The sequence below is a fragment of the Lolium rigidum genome, chromosome 3 (genome assembly GCF_022539505.1).
Source record: "Lolium rigidum isolate FL_2022 chromosome 3, APGP_CSIRO_Lrig_0.1, whole genome shotgun sequence".
Taxonomy (NCBI): Eukaryota; Viridiplantae; Streptophyta; class Magnoliopsida; order Poales; family Poaceae; genus Lolium; species Lolium rigidum.
The window spans coordinates 206,317,564-206,337,390 of record NC_061510.1 but is presented as its reverse complement, the minus strand read 5'-3'; the positions used below and the strand labels follow the sequence as shown (position 1 = coordinate 206,337,390).

The 19,827-nt window shown below is 44.8% G+C and overlaps 2 long non-coding RNA genes across 4 annotated transcripts; both read left to right on the top strand.

Moving 5' to 3' along the window:
* Positions 1 to 327: 327 nt before the first annotated feature.
* On the top strand, positions 328 to 3,494 carry LOC124702918. Of its 3 annotated transcripts, XR_007002810.1 has the most exons (4): positions 328 to 711; positions 848 to 1,080; positions 1,243 to 1,653; positions 1,801 to 3,494. It is a non-coding gene; the product is annotated as an uncharacterized LOC124702918 (long non-coding RNA). The 3 variants fall into 3 exon arrangements; XR_007002809.1 differs by lacking the exon at positions 328 to 711 and having other exon boundaries at positions 768 to 1,080; XR_007002808.1 differs by lacking the exons at positions 328 to 711; positions 848 to 1,080 and having other exon boundaries at positions 1,089 to 1,455; positions 1,554 to 1,653.
* A 50-nt stretch (positions 3,495 to 3,544) lies between these two features.
* Positions 3,545 to 4,747, top strand: LOC124702919. Its single transcript, XR_007002811.1, has 2 exons — positions 3,545 to 4,181; positions 4,495 to 4,747. It is a non-coding gene; the product is annotated as an uncharacterized LOC124702919 (long non-coding RNA).
* Positions 4,748 to 19,827: the final 15,080 nt, after the last annotated feature.

Genomic DNA, 19,827 nt, shown 5'->3' with positions numbered 1-19,827 from the left:
TATTTCGTATCCCGGAAAATCCCCACTAGTCCGTTTACTTCTTCGGTTTTGAACGACATAATCCCGAGATATCCCATCCCCTCTCATCCCCACATTTTTTGCCTAAATCAAAAACTCTCCATCATACTAGTGTATTTTTGGGGAAGGGTATTTCAGGGGATTGGGTGAACACCAAATCCCCTCTCATCCCCATACCCATTGGGGAAAAAAATACGAGAGAAGTAAATAAGGCCTCAAAGGGATGGACGCAAGCAGCGGGGAGCAACAGGGGCGGCGCCTGTCGAACCGAGCTAGAAGGTACGATGCGCGAAGCGCGATAGCCTATCGCGCCGCTGCAGCCAGCACCCGCCGTCGGCTCCTCCTTCCCCACCATCCGGGTCGCCTCGCCGGAATCTCGGTCCCCATCGGTGCAGGTCACCTTGACAGCACCTACGTCCTCACCAACCCAGGCAAGATCACTGTTCCCGGCCTCCTCTCTTCCTCTCCCGGTCCATATTGCTCTTAGCTTTAGTTAATTGATTGCATAACTCGGTTCAGTTGCTAACTGTGTGACTTGTAGGCTAGCTAGGGAATCTTGTGGGTTCTTCTCATTTCCCTCCCAGATAGTGAGATGTTCTTTGATTTGTACTTTGTGTTTGACGCTAGCATGAGTTCGGCGTGTACAGGGAAGAGGTTGCGAGAAGATTGGTTCAAATCTTGGTGAAGACCAAGGTAATGTTTTATTTTCGGGTTGATTGCTCTAGACACAAGGAGTATCTGGTAGGTTTCAAATTGCTGATATTGCTGGTACCTACAGACTGATGTTCTGTATGACTAAATTTTTTTCGACTTTATTCTGTATGTGCAGGTAGTTGTAATGTGGATACAGGAAAAAATGCTTAGACAATGTCAAGCAGGTCCAAATGATGTTCAAACTGGAGACCTTCTTCTAACCGTTAAAAAGGCAAAGTATTCGGCACGCTTATTTATTCATTTTACCGAGCATGGTTGTTTTGAAACTAATATGGTGCTTTTTGGGCATTTGTTGATGTTGGAGAAAGCGGTGGTACTATAGTGGACGATGTTGCATCCTCTATGCAGGTAAGAGTTTTGTCTAAATAAACGTTTCATTGGTACATGTCATGTTTCTAAATAACCTTTTATGTTCCTTACTATGGTAATTTAGAAAGGATTTAGCACAGATTAAAAAAGGTCATTGCAATTGTCCTGGTATAGATAACTAGCTCACCTTTCTAATTTCAGTTTTTGGTTATTCTTGATTCCCACTATCCACTCTCATATGGAAAGGCAGATTATTCTCTCCAATCAGGCCATTCATATATTTATCCCTTGTGGGCACACACATACTCGTGTGCAGTTGGAGACGGATGTAAATGATTTTCATTCACCTGTGAAGATGCCTGTATTCCTTGCAACAGTTTTCCGTGATTGGACATTTCCGAATTAGTGAGAGAGGTTGGGTAGAAGCTCGTCATGACGTGTTTTTCTTTAATTTCCTTTCTCCAACTAAGCTATCATCTTGAAATATTTTCTTTTTTGCATTGCTACGACAGAAGTGTGTGGCTGCGAGGAGGAGCAATATATAAAAAGGAAACTGTGTTGTCACGGAGTTGTAAATATTGGCGCGGCTTCATTGGTGGCTCATGGCCCTTTGTAAGTTCAGGCAATGCTACTACTCGATGATCAGTTCAATATTTAGCTCCTGGCTTTTTTAAGTTCACGCATTGCTACTACTTGATGACCAGTTCAGTATTTTACTCCATGACTTGTGTTTACATGTACATGGATTGTGGTGCCCAGCATATGAATTAGTCCCCAACCAAGGTATTTTACTTATCCCCATCTTTAATTCGTTGGTTTGGACAGTTCTTGCCATCTGGAATCCTGTGTCAGCAGCAACTGCTTCATCTAAGGTAATTGCTTTCTCCTCTTTAAGAAGCAAGAAAGTTTTATATTCAGTCTTTGTTCCCACTGGGTTCCGTGTCCTGCATTTGCATGTGATAGATTAAATTTCTACATGGTTGTTAATTTTTAGGCCTGTTATTAGTCCATCTGCGTAGGTTCTTTTTATTCTGTTTGGGACATTGTGTGCTTCCTCTGTGTTTATTAATTGTTCAGCTCTACCTCTTATTTATTCGGTAGTGTGACTTGCATGTGTACCACAGTTATGTAGATAAAGGAATTTATCTCATCCCTTTAGGTATTCACACGTGACTGAATAACAATTCTTGCGCTTATGCTCAGTAGTTGGATATGCTTTGGTTTGCATCACAAACTGTGTAGAGCTTTCTTCGAATATGTATATATTTTGTTAGTTCGTTGGTTTGTCAGATCCTTCAAAGCAAATGGTTTGAAAGAATTACTTATGTAACTCGTTTAATTTCTATTCACATGATGGTGCTTGTAACACTTTCTACATAGTGATATCTACTCTACCATGATATGATATCAGGATATGTCAAGAGGCTCTGTTGTGCTATTTTTCTTTTCCGAAATGAAATATTTGTTTGTGTTTAGTTTGGACCTTCATGTACAAACATAGCGTTTCCAAGTCCTTTGTCAATGTCAAATTACAGGGCACTTTTAATAGTGTGTTACAGGAAAAAAAATGTTGGTTCTAGCCCAATTTAGATTGGTGTTATAATTATCATCTATGCCTGGATGTCCTATTTGGAGTGATTACGCTGAACCATGTGGGGCTCAGGATAAAATAATCATTCAGTAACAAAGGAATGATTCATGGATGATAAAGACAATTGCAGTTTTGCTACTTTTTTCTGTTCACCACTAACTTTAGGTTTTTAGTGTTTTCACAGGTTGCTTGATACATACACCACCCTGGGTGCTACAATTGTAGTTATTAGGATTATGTAAAGTTTCCTTGTGAATCTGTTGTGTAAGCGCCTTGCAGTTTCTTGCATTTTATGAGATTTCATTATGGAACTTAACATAGAACCCGCTTCCATTAGCTAGGATCGCTTCTTCTTCAGTGAATCCCTTTTATGGAACTGCATATAACTAAATCTTAATAACTTCAATAGGTAACTTTCTTATATTTCAGAGAGAAGTAAGTTTGCTAATTGCCTATTTTAATTGTAATACCTGCCGTGTTATTCTCTGGAATTTATAGCATTTATATTTTTTTTTCTGCTTGAGAAGGTTGTATCGAGAGCTGTACAACTCTATTGAGATATTTGATGTATGTTAAATCAGAAGTGCTGCTATCCATGTGCAAGACACTCATACATTTTGGTTTCCCTGGTGATGTGCTTCATCGACCACTGCTACGAAAGGCCTATTTGATTAGGATTACAACAGAAAGATATGTATATATGCAAGACAAGATTAGTTCAAAACTTAGTCGAGCTATCCTTTTGAATTTCTTTCATGCAAACATGTTTTGCCTAGGTAATGCTTCAAATCACCATGTACTAGATTAGTTAAGAGTTTGGAAGCATTCTTCATGGTATTGCCTTGCAAAATTGAATGTTAAGTTTGTGGTGTTCGAGTAAACATTGTCTGCTGCTTTGGCCCGGAACACAACTCTGGACAGTTACTGTGGAGCTAAGTATAATAAATAAAGAAAAAACATGCAGCTGTATCCATTGATTGTTTGTCATGGTTGCTAAATATCAATGAACATGTTCAGAATTGGGACGCACAGCTCTAGCCAGGAGGCGCCCCATGGGGCGCCCCAACCACTAGTCTTCTTCAAATACGGTCCAGCTCCTCATTCCTTCAGCATCCCTCCCACACTCTATCTGCATCCTGTGTTCGGCTTTTCATCCATCCACTCCTTCCCCACTAGATCGACATGGATCTGTTGCTCCAATCTCACTCTGACCCATATGGATTAATGGATTTGACGATTTATAATGTATTTCTTTCAGATTTTCTTTTGTTGCCGGTAGGACTTTTTTTTGTTTACCTACAAATCTTATTTGACAACTTTATTTATCATGACAGGTTCTAAATCGTAAAAAATTCGAATTTCTCACCTTGCAGCTTTGCCGGAAGTCAGTATAATACTCAACATCTGGTATGTGAGCCCAAATTCCTCTTTATGGCTTCCTATTATGTGTGCTTCGTTGAGTTGAACTGCAGGTGTGTCGATGATGTCAGTATGATCACTATATACTCATGAAAAAAAGTATCAGCAGATATCGAAGACACATACACAGGTGAGTTTCCAACTTATTGATATCTCAATGCAAATTTGATCATGATCTCTCACCACACCATGAGAGCTGCTAAAATGAGAGCGTCCAAAGTTGGAATCAGTATTGGTAGTACAAAGTTGCTTCCCAAAAGGACGGTACAAACAGAAGATCCAAAGTAGATGTCATGGTCTATTTAGCAATCGTTTCTCAATGCAAATTTGATCCTGATCGAAAGTATTAAGAAATTTCATGCTTGCAGTCCTTTCGCTGTTGGCAGATTATATTGGTTTTAATATTGAATCATTGAAATATAATAGTTAGAATTGTATTGCAGATTAGGTATTCGTGTGTATAAAATAAATATCTTCAGGTGGGAGCTAGATTGTGACATCTACGTTGGATCAATCGACTGTGCAATGTTTTACCATGTTTGAGTTCACTACCTTTCATTATTGTAGTGTTCTCTCCGCAGTGTACTCTTCATCAAACTGTATTCTATAGTTGATGTACGGGAGAGCTATCTACTCAACTTTGACTGATTTCCTTGCACTGTTTTGACGAATCATATATTCTCACTTCCGCAGATATACAAGTAGGCTGTTCGACTGTAATACCTTGCACATATGCAATCTGGATTTGTCATATTTGTTGATCAGACGGATCAACTCATGTGGGTGGAGGCTACCACTTCCTGTATAAGAGTACCGTTTATAGTTAGCACAAATGAGCGCATTGATTTTTTGTATATGGGTCATACTTTGCAATTGTCGGTCCGAATAGTGACATGCATAACTCTTTATCTATACAATGTCCCGCTGCAACGCACGGGGTATCATCTAGTACGACTAACACTCAAGCCTGCTAGTGATCATCCAAATCACTGAACCTACCAATCTAACATGTCGAAATAGTGAACTGTAAAGTAGGCCATGTAGATTTCTGTATCAGGGTTGCCGAGGACTGAGTTGATGAAAAAAGGCTGTGCCCAACCTCTTCATTAATGGATGTATCCAGCTTTTTATTGAAACTGAGGACAGATGTAATTAGCAGTTTAGCTGATGAAAAAAGAGCTGCTGCTAGCTTGAAAGTACCACGTACGTGGTATTTCAGAGAGTAAAATACATGGTACATACTTGAACTTGTTGGTGGGTTTCAGATTGGTCACCATACGAGAATACCAAATTACGGTCATCAAATATGTGTTGCATGTTCTTAGCGGGTCACTGGCTCCGGAAGACTCATCGGATTTGGTGCTAGAGGAAGGGGATGGGTGACTGTTTCTACAATTCCCAAACTTTAGGGAGTTTTCTGCAAATCAAACATTGCTGCAATTTTGCATGTGCGATGACATGTCGGTCCCCTGAATGCCACATCGACAAATACACGGCACTACCGGAGCGAGTGACTGTCTCTGGGGGTTTTGATCGTATTTAGTGACCATAATTAGGTATTCTCTAAGTACGGTGATCAATTTAAAACCCGTCAACAAGTTTAAGTACCCACTATGTATTTTACTCTATTTCAGAGTTCCAGATTACAGACGAGGGCAGGGAGTGCAGCCTTCAGCAATGCTACTTGTCCCGCAGATGCAGCGCTGATCAACTTAGAAATATGCCCCGTACTAAGGAACCGTTTCATTGTGCAGGCAGGAAATTCGTATTTCGGATCTTAAAAAATTTAAAATATAATTTTTGTGTGTAGAAGATACACCTATGTATGTACGTGTTATTTTTTACCCAAATTTAAAAATATGTAGCTAGGAGAAAAAATGATAAGTTTTAGATTAATAGTATGAAGGAAACTCACCCGTACAGTAATTTTTAGAACTTAGAAGTCGAAACAACTAAGTAACTTACTGCCGGGTAAAGTTCAATTGGTTCCGCGATACCTAGGTTCCAAAATATGGCTTTATGATCAACTCCAGCAAAAAGATATCGAATGATTGACAAAACTCCAACTATTTCTGAAACGAAATGCTCCAAACATATACGGTACACATGCAGCATGGACCCCTGGATCGATTGGTCACTTGTAGGTTTTGGATATGGCTTTTCACGTCTTGTCTTTTCATTCAGAGCTGAGAGTTGGAGTATACAGTAACGGCACGCACTACGTAGCTAGCCTCCTACGTGCCGCGACAAGCTACCACCTGCCGGGACAAGCTACAATGTATTATTATAGTGAAAAATATCCACGCGAGTAGAACGGATCAATCGGAGCGGGAAGGTCAAAGGAAGCCATGTTGTGTAGTGCTGAACAGGGACCTTCGCATGGCGTTTGGTCGCTTTCATCATGTTGGTCTCTAAATGTGCAATGCGACCGCGACCATGTTTCAGAGCCATCATGCTATGTTTTCCCTCTCGCTGCCCCCACCTCGTTTAATTGGAACACGATCGAGATTCTGAATGGATTTGAGGTTGGGAGATTGAATTGTTATGAAAGGTGGAACTGTATTTTTTTTTCCCACGAACTACCTAATAGTTTTTTTTTTGCGGGAGAAGGATAAGCATTACATCGGAAACAAAGTAGAAAAGACCCCAACAAACACATAATTACAGATCCGTCCTTCTGCACGTTGACCGCGTCGACGACCCGTCGTTGCCGTCGGTGACTAGCTCCAAACCAATGTGAAATGCCACTCAACAGCAAGCACACATCACTCCACTCCCTTCCTTTCCCATCGTGTCGGCGACGAGGTGGATGCATAGCTAGGGTTGAACAATGTAGTAGTAGATTTAGGTGGTCTAGGGTTAGGTCTAGGTTAGTTTTGCGGGGACGGAGCCGGGATCGAAACATGAGGGGGCGAACCGTGTTGTGAACTTCATGAGGGGGCGGACATGGATAAATCACCATGAAAAATCAGTTTAAGTGCCTACTATTCTTCACAAAATCTCAACCTTGGGGGGGGGGGGGTAGCCCCCCTCCCTCGTCCCCCCTTGTCTCCGTCCCTGGTTTTGCCCATGTGGCGTTTTGGCGAAATGCCATCCTCGAGCTTGCTCCTAGTGCTGATGAGACGCGGAGGATTCGATACCTTCGTTGGCATCCATTGTGGATGAAGTTGGGGGGGGGGGGGAGCGAATCTGACCAGAGCTCCTTCCCAATAAGCTCGCATCTAGGGGTTGGCTCTGACTCTTTTTTCTTGCCATTGAGGGGATGGTGGAAAAAGGAGGTGGATAGCAGTTTGACGAAGATCTGTGCGATAGGGAAGTTTGGTTGTTCCATCCTTCTGGAGAACATCCTTGATGATGCTTCGTGGATGGCCTTGGGCCATCCTGCCGTTTACTCTTATGGTCGAAAGGTGGCCGCTTCGAGCTCTAGCGTATGCAGCTGATCTTTCGATCATTTTCCGGCGTCAACTCATCTACAACCTCCTAGCCGACATGCCAAAGTTAAGGCCCTTCAGCTCTAGCAGTGTAATGCTCTTCGCTGGCTTCATCCCAAGTGGTCTTGTCCCAGACGATGGAGTTGCTAGCCACGTATGGAAGCTTCGACATGAGGAAGGTGGCCATGGGCCTGATTGCTTTTCAGATCTTTGCGGCAGTGTCTTATTTGTAAAAGTGGAGGACTTGGCTATAAATCTAGATTTTCTGGAGGTCCTCACTGTAAAATGTATATGTGAAATGTCAAGGTTTGTCTGTAGCTCGTGTCAAGATTTTTGACCACCTTCACCAATGGCTCTAGGAGTAGAGTGCGTCGTTTTGGCACACGGTCCCAAGAGCCATTTTAAAAAGTTGATTAGAGCTTCAAAAAAGAATACTAGCATGTAGTCAATGATTTATTCTACTCCCATGTAATTTTTTAATATGAAATATCATATATTATATACTGGACGAGAATGACAAAAAATTAAATCTGAAAGTATGAATAGTTCCCCTTTGAAATCTTTTAAAAATTGTCCAATTTGTGTTTTCTTGCTAAGCCTAAAATACGAGGAATTTCATAGTATTCAAAATTTGCACACTCATAACATACATAGCTGACTACATCTAGATTTTTATTTTATTTTTTTAGAAACTTTGATGTTAAGTTTATTTATAAATTGCCCAAACTGTAATAGCACTTTCTGTCTAGCAGCTTAATATCGCTTTGTGCACATCGATCAATATCTTTCAATATACTAAGAATTTTAGTACTCCATCCAGCTCTAAATACTCGTCGTAGGTTGGATGAATGTAAACAGATTCGAAATTGCTTCACACACGACAAATCATGTCCGATCTTTGTACGATGTACTTCCTCCGCACCAACCAGTCAAATTTTATCCACGACTCCACCTTGATTTTGGGCTTACGGCCTTTCATCGTCCTCGTCGGTTTATTCTCATTGCTTGGCATGCTGCTGCTCACTGCCCCGCACCAGAGCAGCACGAGGCCAACCAATCATGCCTCCTCTTTGGACTCCTCCGCCTAGCTAGCTCACCGTCGCCTCCATGAACGCCGCCGGCCGCCAGCTCGTCGTCTCCTTGATTTCCGCAGGCAACGGCGGCCGCAAAGGCCTAGGCGTGGAGCTACGGAATCGGAGGAGCGGATAAGATGCGGTGTTCTACGCGCTGCTGAAGGGGTGAGTCCGTGTTGCTTTGCTCGGTGGTGCTGCTCTGGTGCGGGCATACTCGCTACGTCTGCAGGTGCCCGCAGTTGCTAGACGAATGACCGTCATCGAGCACGTGATGGTGCTGCCACATAGGATCGTACAAGAATCGTACGTAAATTATCGTACGTATAGCATCGCTCAAACAGATTTTAGCCTACCTTATGTCTATACCTATGACATGTATTTAAGGACAGAGGGAGTACTGATCAGCGTGCCTCCATAGGAATGGATCCCCGCCTCTTTGTGAATTGTGACTGTGTCGTAGGATAGCAGGCATCACGGGATGCAACCGATGCATGAGCACGTACGTCTTTGAGGAACATGACCACCATCCAAAGAGAACGCAAACGAAGAAGAAAAGAATATAAGTTGGCAAGCAAGAGTGCAAGAGATAAAAAAGCAAAAGGGGATAGGAGTGAAATGCCCTGTAAATGCGAGCATCTTGATTCTTGCAAGTCGCTGCCGGTGTGTCGAACTCGTACTTGGACGACCAAAGTGAAAGTACGAAAGGGTGAAGGAATAAAGTGTGCCGGGTGGCAAAAGCTTTGTACTAAAGTCAGTCACTCGCATGGCTGCAAATCGAATCCCCAGAAAATGCCACTCCATGCCAAATATTTCGTCCGGTCACATTTAATTGACAATGAAATTAGTTGCTCCGCATGCAATTTTGTACTATGGTGACGTTGATTAATTCAGATCAGAGTAGTATTTATCTGGATCTAGCCATCACAGCAATCTTATTTGCGTGTTTTCTCCTGCTTCATTATTTGACTGGGGAACGTCGACTCGGGGCCTCCAATTATGAGGAATTTTACTAGTTCCGGCATGAATTGTGCGGTTTTCGGGTTCGGAGTAGCATACATAGTTGTGTTGTGAAATTCTTGTCCGGTACTTCCTCCGTTTCATAATTTGTGTCATATATATTTTTAGTTTGAATTTGAACTACAATCATGATAAAAAATTATGGAACGGAGTGACCAAAAATTAACTCTGATCGTAGGTAATTCATCAAATCTGTGTGTTCGCGATAGCATTGCCTGATTGTTGAAGTTACTATATGAAGGTATACTACAATACTCCCTAGGCTGCATGTGAGCAAGGTTCCACACAGTGCGTAGAAATGCATGTGCATGCCGAAAGAAAAGGATGGTTGGTCGATCTCCATGCTTTTTCTTTGCAACGATTTCAATGTCGCCTTTCTTGTCGAGTATTTTTCTTTTGCAATGCAGAAGTTACTGTATTTTGGACTAACTGAACAAGAAAACAAAACAAGGCTGACAGCGTACACCATGGGCGCGTAGACAATGCATTACAAGTTTGCTCCATGCCATGCATTATCTCGATCGAGGCAATCAACCACATGCATGCCATTGCCATGGGTACTCTGAAATACTAACGGGGGAGAAGCCACACCTACTACTCCGTTCTATGATCCATGCATGCATGCATGCATGTTATCTGAATGAAGGGAACTCGGAGAAAATGACAGCCAGCATCATCAGAGTATACTGAAACTAACAAAAAAAAATTGCAGTAGTATACTGAAGCTAACATATGGCTGAGATCAGATACGTCAAATTTATTAGTCAAATATCAATGCAAGGTTTATGTTAAAGTTGCAAACTACGGAGAATGAAATGATTGAACCCACCATAGTAGATTGTTTTTTTCTGAAGAACTGGACAACTATAACTTACTGTACATATGGTTTTTAAGAAAACAAAAAATGCAGAACAAAGTTCAGAAGAGATATCGGGCGTTTAACACCAGGTAAAATTCAGATCTTAATTTGCATATACACAAAATATTACAGTGACCAACTGGTCCGATCACACACGTCTAGCTAGCTAATCAACTAGTAACTCTTTCATCACCACGAACTAATTAACAGCCATGTAATTTACCCACATCCCTCTGTTTTTATACCCTTTCCAAAACTATGCCACTGAGGCGCATGGCATGATCGGTGCATGCACGGCCGCCGGCAAGCTGCAAGGCGTCCCTCCGAATTGCCTTATCGGTGACCCGATCGGTGCCGCGCCGTTCACGGCATGTAGAGCTTGCTGCCGCACTTGCAGCGCCACACCTCCGGGTAGTACTCCCACTGGGTGCCGATCCCGGGCTGGATGGCCACGCGCACCGGTCGGCACGGCGTGCATCGCCCGCACCGCGACCGGCACGTCGGCGGAGACGACCCCGGACCTACCAGACGCCGGCGAGGAGCCTCCGCGGTGTCGTCGCCGTCTGTCGACGACGTGCTACTCCGTATAAGCAGCGCCGATGACCCTGTCCTTCTCATGTACTGCTGCAGCACCGCCGCGGGCACACGGGCTGGCCTCCCTGCTGCGGCGACAGCTGCAGTACAGGTTCACCGACACGATTAATTGCAAGTACTGAGTACGTGTTAGAACTTTGCCAACGCTACTGTTTGACAAGTAGTCCGATAGTAGACTAAATACAGTCCCCGTAATCTAACAATCTATCAATAATATGAATAATGCATAAGAGCAGGGAAATTGTATTTTCGAGAGACTTTTGATACTATGACTTTTTGAACTGGTTAAATATCAAACTCACAAATAGATATCTCCGGCAGAACACCCCGGGGAGTACCACTGCATACATTCGGAACAATTTGCTCCTGGATATGCATGGCTAGATGGAATGAGACTGTGGTGCATAAATTGTTGAAATGAAACAATTGGGTCTGGCTAAACTGGGTAGGAAGCACTTTCTTGGTGCCGAAAACGCTAAGAGGTCGTTTGGAAGCCAGGCTTTCATTTCGTTTGTAGCATTTTAAAATGAATACATGTATTCATTTCATTTACATTGTAATTTCAGAAATATACACTTGTTTGGTTGCCACAGGAATTGCAAATGACAGCAGAATTCAATATTGAATGTGTAGAGGCTTCCATAGAGAATTACAAATGACAGGTTTCAGCTTGGAATCATGTTTACCCATGGAGTCATTTTGCTGGAATTCCTAAATGAAATGACAGCACAATTCTGTGGCAACCAAACAGCCCACTTATAGAATTCCAAAATGAATTCCAGAATTCCAGGCCCAAATGATGGATACCAAACGACCTCTAAGGAAGTGCGACAAAAACGTATTTGTTGCAGATTTGAAAGTAGGTCGTATTACTGGATGTGTCTTTTTGGAGATTCTCTATCTTCTCCAGTTCACCTGCACTGAAGTTGATGTCGGGTAGCATGTGTGTGCGTGAACAATAAATTAGCTGGTGTGTGCTTTTCTGGAGCAGGGTAGTGCCAGGGTGGGGGACACCAAGACTACAGGAGGAAAAGGCACGCATGCATTGGTTGGTGAAGACCAAGATGACTTCGAGACAAGAAGGTGCGTTGGTCATTTAATGGTTTGCGATGGATTAAACAAAAATGATTTACGAACGAATTTAATTACGCATCAATTCTGAGCTTTAACAAATGGGAGCGAGAAGAATCTTATTTCTCTCAAGCGGCCAAGTTGGTGTTTGAATATTTGATACAAGATGTCAGCAAGAAGAATCCTACTACCTCTCCCAAGCTAGTGACCGAGTTATTGTTTGCACAGATTGAGTTCTTGATTCCCAAGCTTGGTTTAGTAATCTAAGGATGATGGGACCGTGTAAACCAGCTTGGCTAGCTATAGCTAGTTTTTAGGCTTTTAGTAGTCCATGCATGAATGATGAGAGTGGAGTAAGCTAGCTTGGCTAGCTAGTTTTAGAGAGGGAGAGAGTATGTAATTTGCAATGAAGAGCTACCACTATGTGCTGGTTTTGCATTAAGTAAAATCCGACGGATAATAGCACTAACTGATAAATAACCAGCCCCAAATATAATGTCCGTGATTGTAAATTTCTGCAGCGAAGAGCAAACAAATCCGGTGTCCTAGTATGCAAAAAGGACCCAAGATTTCTCTCAGCAAATAGTAGAAATTTAGAAGGGGGCGATGAGAGTGTAGAGACCTAACTAATGTTAATCGCAACAACAAAGCACTTCGATATTAATTTCAAGGTCCTGCTTTGAGAAAGAAATGTGGGAGCTAGCACAGCAGATCAACTAACTACGATCTCCGATGACCTAAGCTAAGATGGATACTTTACGAAAGATGACACCAAAAGGGCCGGGGAAACATCAACCAGAGCAAACCAAACCGACGAAAAGAAGACTGCTAGCAGCTAATTAAGGAAACGAGAAAAGAAGAGCTGGCGAGCTAGCAACCCTGACTTGACTTACCAACGGCCGCAGAGAAGAAAAAGACGATGATGATGGCGGCGGAGCAGCGCCAGCTCCGGCGGCTCACTGCTCCCATGGTACGCCGAGTGAGAGCAGCCCGCGCGCACAGCTGACAGCAGCTGGGTGGCGGATGCAAAGGCTCCAGCCTCCAGCTGACGGCAAGCTACCCCGCCGGCAGTCGAAGCGACGAAACGCTAGCTAGCCAGCTAGGTAGCGCAGGCAGCAATGGAAGGCAATGGTTATGGAGGAAGCGAGCAGAGACGGCCACCGCCCGACCTCTGATCCGATTTGTAGCTGCGGTCAGGCTTCCGCTCGTGCGTGCGTGCGTGCCAGTGACATAGCGAGTCAGTCGCAGAGACACGCTTTTGAGAGTGAGCGAGGAAGGTAAGCTAGGAGGAGGGGGTAGGGGCACTGTGGTGAGGTAGCGGAGGGGAGGGTCTGCCTGGCGACTAGCTAGCAGAGGCATGTGGCAAATGTATAGCATGTTGCCCAGTGCAGAGAACGTAGCGTGGTGACCTGCGATTTTTATTGGGCACCTGCCCGCCGGCCGGGCCCGGCCGGCCGGCTTGACCAAGAGCAAAGTAATGGGAGAAGAAAGAAGGAAGCCCACGCCTCGGCTCAAACCAGGAGCGGGTTAGGGCCGGCCGTATCGATCGTTCGTGTAGACAAAGCCTCCATCTAGAAGCTATTTAGGATGGAGCCGCCAGAATGAGACCTAGGGTTGAAACAGTGTCGAGTGAACTGTGAATTTTGTTGGTCGTTTCTCCTATGGCAGGCCGCTTGCAGGTGTTCCTATCTCTGTTCAATGTACCTTAAATAATCTTAGACAGATGACTCGCAATCCCACCTCTCTCTCTCTCTCTCTCCACCGTCCTCTCCAGATCCGGCCCGGCCGGCCCCTCCCCCTCCCTTCTCCGGCGTTTGCCGGCGTTGTGGTGCTGTGAGGGACCCCTCCCCTTGTACAGCAGTAGTTTAGGTTTGGTCTTTGTTCCTGTGTTCAGCTTCTTGCTGCTGGTGTCTGGCTCTATGCCGGTTTGGAGTAGTTCGCCGGAGATTGGCCATGTCCAGCGATTTTTGGTGGTCTTCCTCTTCTTCGTGGTGCTCCAGTGGTTGGAGACGAAGGCGGAGAGGGGCTGTACCGCTGGCATCTCCATGAATAAGGCTGTTTGGTGCTATCCCCTGAGGTGGAGATGAGGCGCTTGGAAACTTCCTCCGGCCGGCCGTGGTGGCAAAGAGAGGAAGTGCGCCGGCAAATTGTGCTCTGCAGCGGGAAGATGGCGGGGATGGATCCTGCTGCGCTTTGGTAAGAAGATCTCTGGGAGTTCATCATCAGCAGCTCTTCTTCGACGGCGTCCTGTCGTCCAGCTGCTGAGCTTCATGGCTGTGGGGCAGCCACTCCCTCCCGTGTCGCCAGTTAGCTGGCGAGCGGTGCCCAACCTCCAGGCCATTGTGCCAGATCGGAGGCCCTCTAGCGCCGATGCAGTCTGCTCCCGACGCTCCACCCCAAGTGGCCATGTCCTCGGTGGTGGTGCTGTCGTCTGCGTCTGGTTGCTTCGTGAAGATTTCGGTGGAGAAGGAGCTAGAAGAAGACCTGGCCTTGATTGCTTTTATGTATTTCTTGCTAGGGTCTTTAGTGCAAATTTCAAGGGCCATATAGTATTTCTTTTTCTTTTCAAGGTCCTTCTTGTAAAAATTGCTCTACCGACAATAATATAATGCAGCAGTCGGGGTCCTTCGTGACCCCACCCCTTGTTCAAAAAAAAAGAAGAGAGTGTTGGATTGTATGGGCTAAACCTACAGCTCAAGTCGGCAGTCCATGTTGTCCATAAATCCTGAAATCTTAAAGGGAGCTGTGGAAGGTAAAATATAGCCTCACATTATTAGTTGGAGAGAATTAATTAGAGCAACTTATAAGGGTAGATATTCTAGTTCTTGTAAATGAGTGAGAAGAGACGAGTTCACGTGCACTCTTCCTCCCTGCCGCTAGCCTCGCCACGCCACCCATCGCGCGCACGTCATGTCGTATTTCGTGACTCAAGTTCAAGTTCGAAACCGGTGTACGTGTCGGCATGCATGTGCATGATCCATGCGTGCCTGTGGCTTCCTACGCTTGGTGGGTCGGCCGGAGCTCCCTCCCTAGGCTATACCAGGAGACGAGAGACAAAACGCATCTAGAGTTCTCCACTCATGTTTCTCTCTCTCTCATCCAGTTTATTTTGATAGTACTCTAGTGTCTCCCATGCCGGACAGCGTGCACGGTCGTCCGGGAGAGCATGCCTCCGAAACTCCATCCGTTGAGATCATGCACCGAGAGGCGGGCGATAAGGTGTTTGAGGAGCGTCTTCCCGCAAACGCTCGCTATTGTTCGAGTTCTTCCTCGCCGGCTTGCTACTTCATCGACAAATCTGGCGACTCCAACAACGCCATGGGCAACAAGAACAACGAGCATGGTGATGCTGCCGCTGGAGCAACCTTTCTGGTCGCAATGTACGTGATCATCCTCTCTTACCTTGCACTACTACTTGTTCCATATTCAGATTTGTTAGATGTACGTGCTTAATCTGATGTATATGGTAAAGGATGCTAGTGCATCTGTGATGTTGTTTTCGATAATTAAAGTTACTTAAAAGTTGCCAAATAATTTAATAGAAAGATAAGAGATAGCATGATTTTTGATGAAATTTTACTTTTTGTTGGTCGTATTGTGTCTTGTTATGCGCCGTCTGTATTGTCTTCCGGTTTCTTCAACGAATATAGATACAAAATTCTCCTTGGGTGTCCTTTTTCTTTTAAAAAAACCTTTACTTCCATGAAGTGAGTAAACAACCCTACAAAGGGTTAGAGAATATCCAGTTCACGTCCCCCAAACCGCGTTCGAATCGAGCGCCGGATTGAGCGTTTGGGAAACGCCGCCGCTAGTTGCCGCTTTTGGAGCATGTCTGTTTCCAGCTACGTCCCCCAAAAGCATCTTCCAATTTTTTTATGATTTTATTTAAACATCAAATAAATATGTTTGACACATTGTTTTCAAATTAAAGGTTACCAAACAAAAATCAAACAAATAGAAATTGGGCTAGATCAATGAATCGGGGCAGTTGATGCCTCTCCTTTGAGCCTCCATATATGCTTTTGCGCGCAATGGGGACAACGAACAGCGACGGGCGGCGCCTACCAGACAAACGATCGAACTCCTTTTGCACGCAGAGAAGGGGAAGGGTGATTGCCGCCGCGTTCTACCAGAGTAGGAGCGGCGAAAAGGGAGGCGAGGGAGTCAGGCATCGTGGCGGAATCCAACACAGTCGAAGTATTGTGTCGACAGTGGCCGGCGATTTGAGCGGTGATTGAGGGGTGGGAGGTGAGGGAGAGGATGCATGGCGCAAAAGAAATGCGCAACGATATCGCCTATGGTCACTGGCAGGTAGGAACCCAAGCGGATTTTTGTTCTGTTCGGTGTCCCCGCAACGTCCCTTGTGTAGTGTGAACGGCCCCAAGACGTCAGACACCGTACTAGACCGTGTTGGATAAAAATAGCCTTTAGGTCCCGGCTACGAGGTCAAACTTCTGGCGCACGCTAAATATCTTTAGGAACAATTTAGGAAACGTGCCTGGAAATGCTCTTAAGCCTACCTAGCAGATTAAGCATCGGCATGCAAATGCAAGGTTAACCCAAGAAAGCTCGGGCGGCAGGGAGTTAGCTGAGGAGTCGTCCTTGAGCGCCATGTTGCACGCACGGGCTAATCCGGCATGCATCTATCCACTATGCACGGTAGTACGAGTTCTGCCTCTGGGGACGGTGTGTTGATCCATGATTTGCTGCGTAAGTGTAGATGACTCTGACCGATCAAGCAAGGGAATGTCGACGGAACTGCTCGCGTACGCGCGCGCACATTGCGTAAATAAATGTTCTGACACGTCACAATCTTGCATGATTGTTAACCAGACCATGCATACATTCATCTGAGCTCATGGTGCAGAAACGTGGAGTCAACAAACAGACGAAAAGTGAACTATGGCCGGCGTACTGCAGGTCCTCAGTGTCTCGAATCATCATATGTGCGTGCGTGGCCCGATACTGCCTATCACTCAATCAGCACACTACATCGCAGCTAAGATACATATTACCCTTTAGGATTAGAGCATCTCAGCCGTCCCTCTCAAACTGAGCTTTAAAAAAATTTAGCACACGCTGGATAAAAAGTTATATGTGGCTCCTAAACTGATTTTTTGCCTGGCACAACTCAATAGCTCATCCGGTGTCTCAGACCGTCCCCGGCCCACAAGGAAAACGTTGGGCAAGTCAAACATGAGCCGTTGGTGACATGGCTCTTAGCGGGCCACGCTTGCCATAGACACAAAGGAAGGGGCGGTCAGCTTTTTTAAATGGTGCGGCAATTTCCGAAGTGCATGCTGACAAGACATCCCATCGGCGTTGCACCTCCTACACGCTTGTTGCACCTCCTACACGCTTCGCCGACCATCATTCTTACCACCCTTTTTCCAAAGCTACTTTCCGGCCCTTTCTTCATCGCTTCCCGCCTCCGTTTTTCGTGTTGTTTTCGGCTGTAAAATCTTGTCTATGTTGCCCTGACCGCCATACTCTCCGGCTCGTAGCCACAATGTCGTGGCACCTCATCGCGACATACTGCATATTGTCTGCACCTGTGTCGTCGCCATCGGGGCTTTACGAGGAAGACTTTGCGAAGTTCTTGGAGCTCGAGGAGCCGTTCATGTCCAAGGCAAAGGAGGAGGAGTGGAGCAACATGCCAGAGATGGCCAACCGGGAGCAAGCGGTGATCCTGGATTGCTATCTTGTACATTGATGTAGTAGAGGAACGCCATACACGCGGCCGAGGAGGTTGGTGAGGTCATTCTGGAGCGCATCATCCAGATCTCCCGCTAGATGGCGCCGACGGAGGAGTCTGGACACCTCCTAACGACGGCTGAGGACCAGAGGATCATTGAGCTCTATGCACATACCCTCAAATTGAAGCCGTTTTTACAAAATTGTTATTGCATTTGAAGGAAATCTTTGGCCAGAGCCGTCCTCCGAAAACAATAACCCTTGTCAACTTCCCACGTAGGATGTGTCCAGCGCCCGTTTGAGGCTTCCGACTAGAATGCTCTTAGGCTTAGTATCCATGGCGGCAGTGTGTGCTAGTGACCGGCCCGATGCGCATCTTGGCCCCGATCAGAGCCATCCATCCAACGATGAGATACGGGTACGAGATCCGAGCCTGAATTAGATGTCCAAGCTACTCTAGTAGCTAGCTGCAATTTTTTTTGACAATTGGCGCTTTATTACTCGGAAAACAAGCATTACATCCGGTCTCTGCATAATTATGATACACACAGTCGTAAAGATCCAGTTATTACAAACCAAATAAAGGTGAAACTCTCAAGAAAGTGTTCAACAAATGAAATAAAGCGCTGCTATGACAGACGAGAGCCAATCCGCAGATCACGCTGCCATCCATGTTGGAAAAAATATCCCTCGCCGTATCTTCCAACCGTGTAGACACCTCCGTAAAGAGGTCTTGATGCTCCACGCGCTGTAGAGGCAACCATAAATGGAGCCTAGCTGTGCAACGGTGTATGACTTGCAGAAGAGAAGAACATTTATTGTTAAAAACTTTGTCATTTCTACGTAGCCGTAGCGACCAAATAACGGCAATCGCTCCTATCTTAATAAGTACCTTAAACCTCGGATCCACACCATTGAGCCATTTTCCGAAAATATTTGTAGCACTACATTGTGGGTATAAGGTAGAACCTATTTGGATGGCTGACCATATAGATGTAGCAAAAGAATATTGGAAAAAAAATGTTTTATAGTCTCACCGTGATGACAAAAAAACACTTTTTTGCTTTCCTGCAATTGCGTTTTGCAAGGTTATCTTTGGTGAGAATCACCGCACGACGAAGATACCATGTAAATACCTTAGTTTTTAGCGGTATCTTCATCTTCCATATTTTCAAATTATTATCGTCTTCCATATTTTCAAATTATTATCGATAGGGATATCAGGTTGGATTAAAGCGTTGTACATAGAGGTCACTGAAAAGACACCACTTCCAGTAAGGTTCCAACGAAAAACATCGGACCCCTGAGACAACTGGACCTAATCCATATGTTGTAAGAAGTCATTCCATGATGCTTGTCCAGGCCCAAAGAGACTTCGTCGGAATGACACATTCGGTGGGGTAGTTTCCAACACCTTAGCGAGTGTATTACTCTTATGCCGCACAATATTGTACAATGTCGGATAGTGTTCTCGGAGCGTGACATTACCTAGCCATTTATCCTCCCAGAACCTTATCTCCGATCCAAACTTAGTGGAGGAAAAACCATATGAGAAGAACTTCTTCGTCGCCATAAGACCCGCCCAAAAATGAGAGTCCCTAGGTTTCCAATTAACCTGAGACAACACATTTGAGCCGATGTACTTTCTCCTAAGGAGGGTTTGCCAGATTCCTTCCTCGGTAAGTAATTTAAACAAGGACTTACCTAGTAGGGCCTTGTTCTTGATCTCGAGGTCTTGAATACCAAGACCTCCTTGATCTTTGGGGCAGAAAACCACACTCCATTTCGCCAATCGATATCTACGCTTATCACTATCCTCTTGCCAAACGAATTTTGACCGGAAATAATCAAATAGTTTTAAGACTCCTCTAGGAAGTTGGAAGAAAGTTGTCATGTACAACACCATATTGCTTACTACTGAATTTATAAAGACTAATCTTCCTCCCAGGGATAGTAATTTGCCTTTCTAGCTACTTAATCTAATTTTTAATCCTCGCTCCACCATTTTCCATTCGGCTATGGTAAGTCTCCGATAAC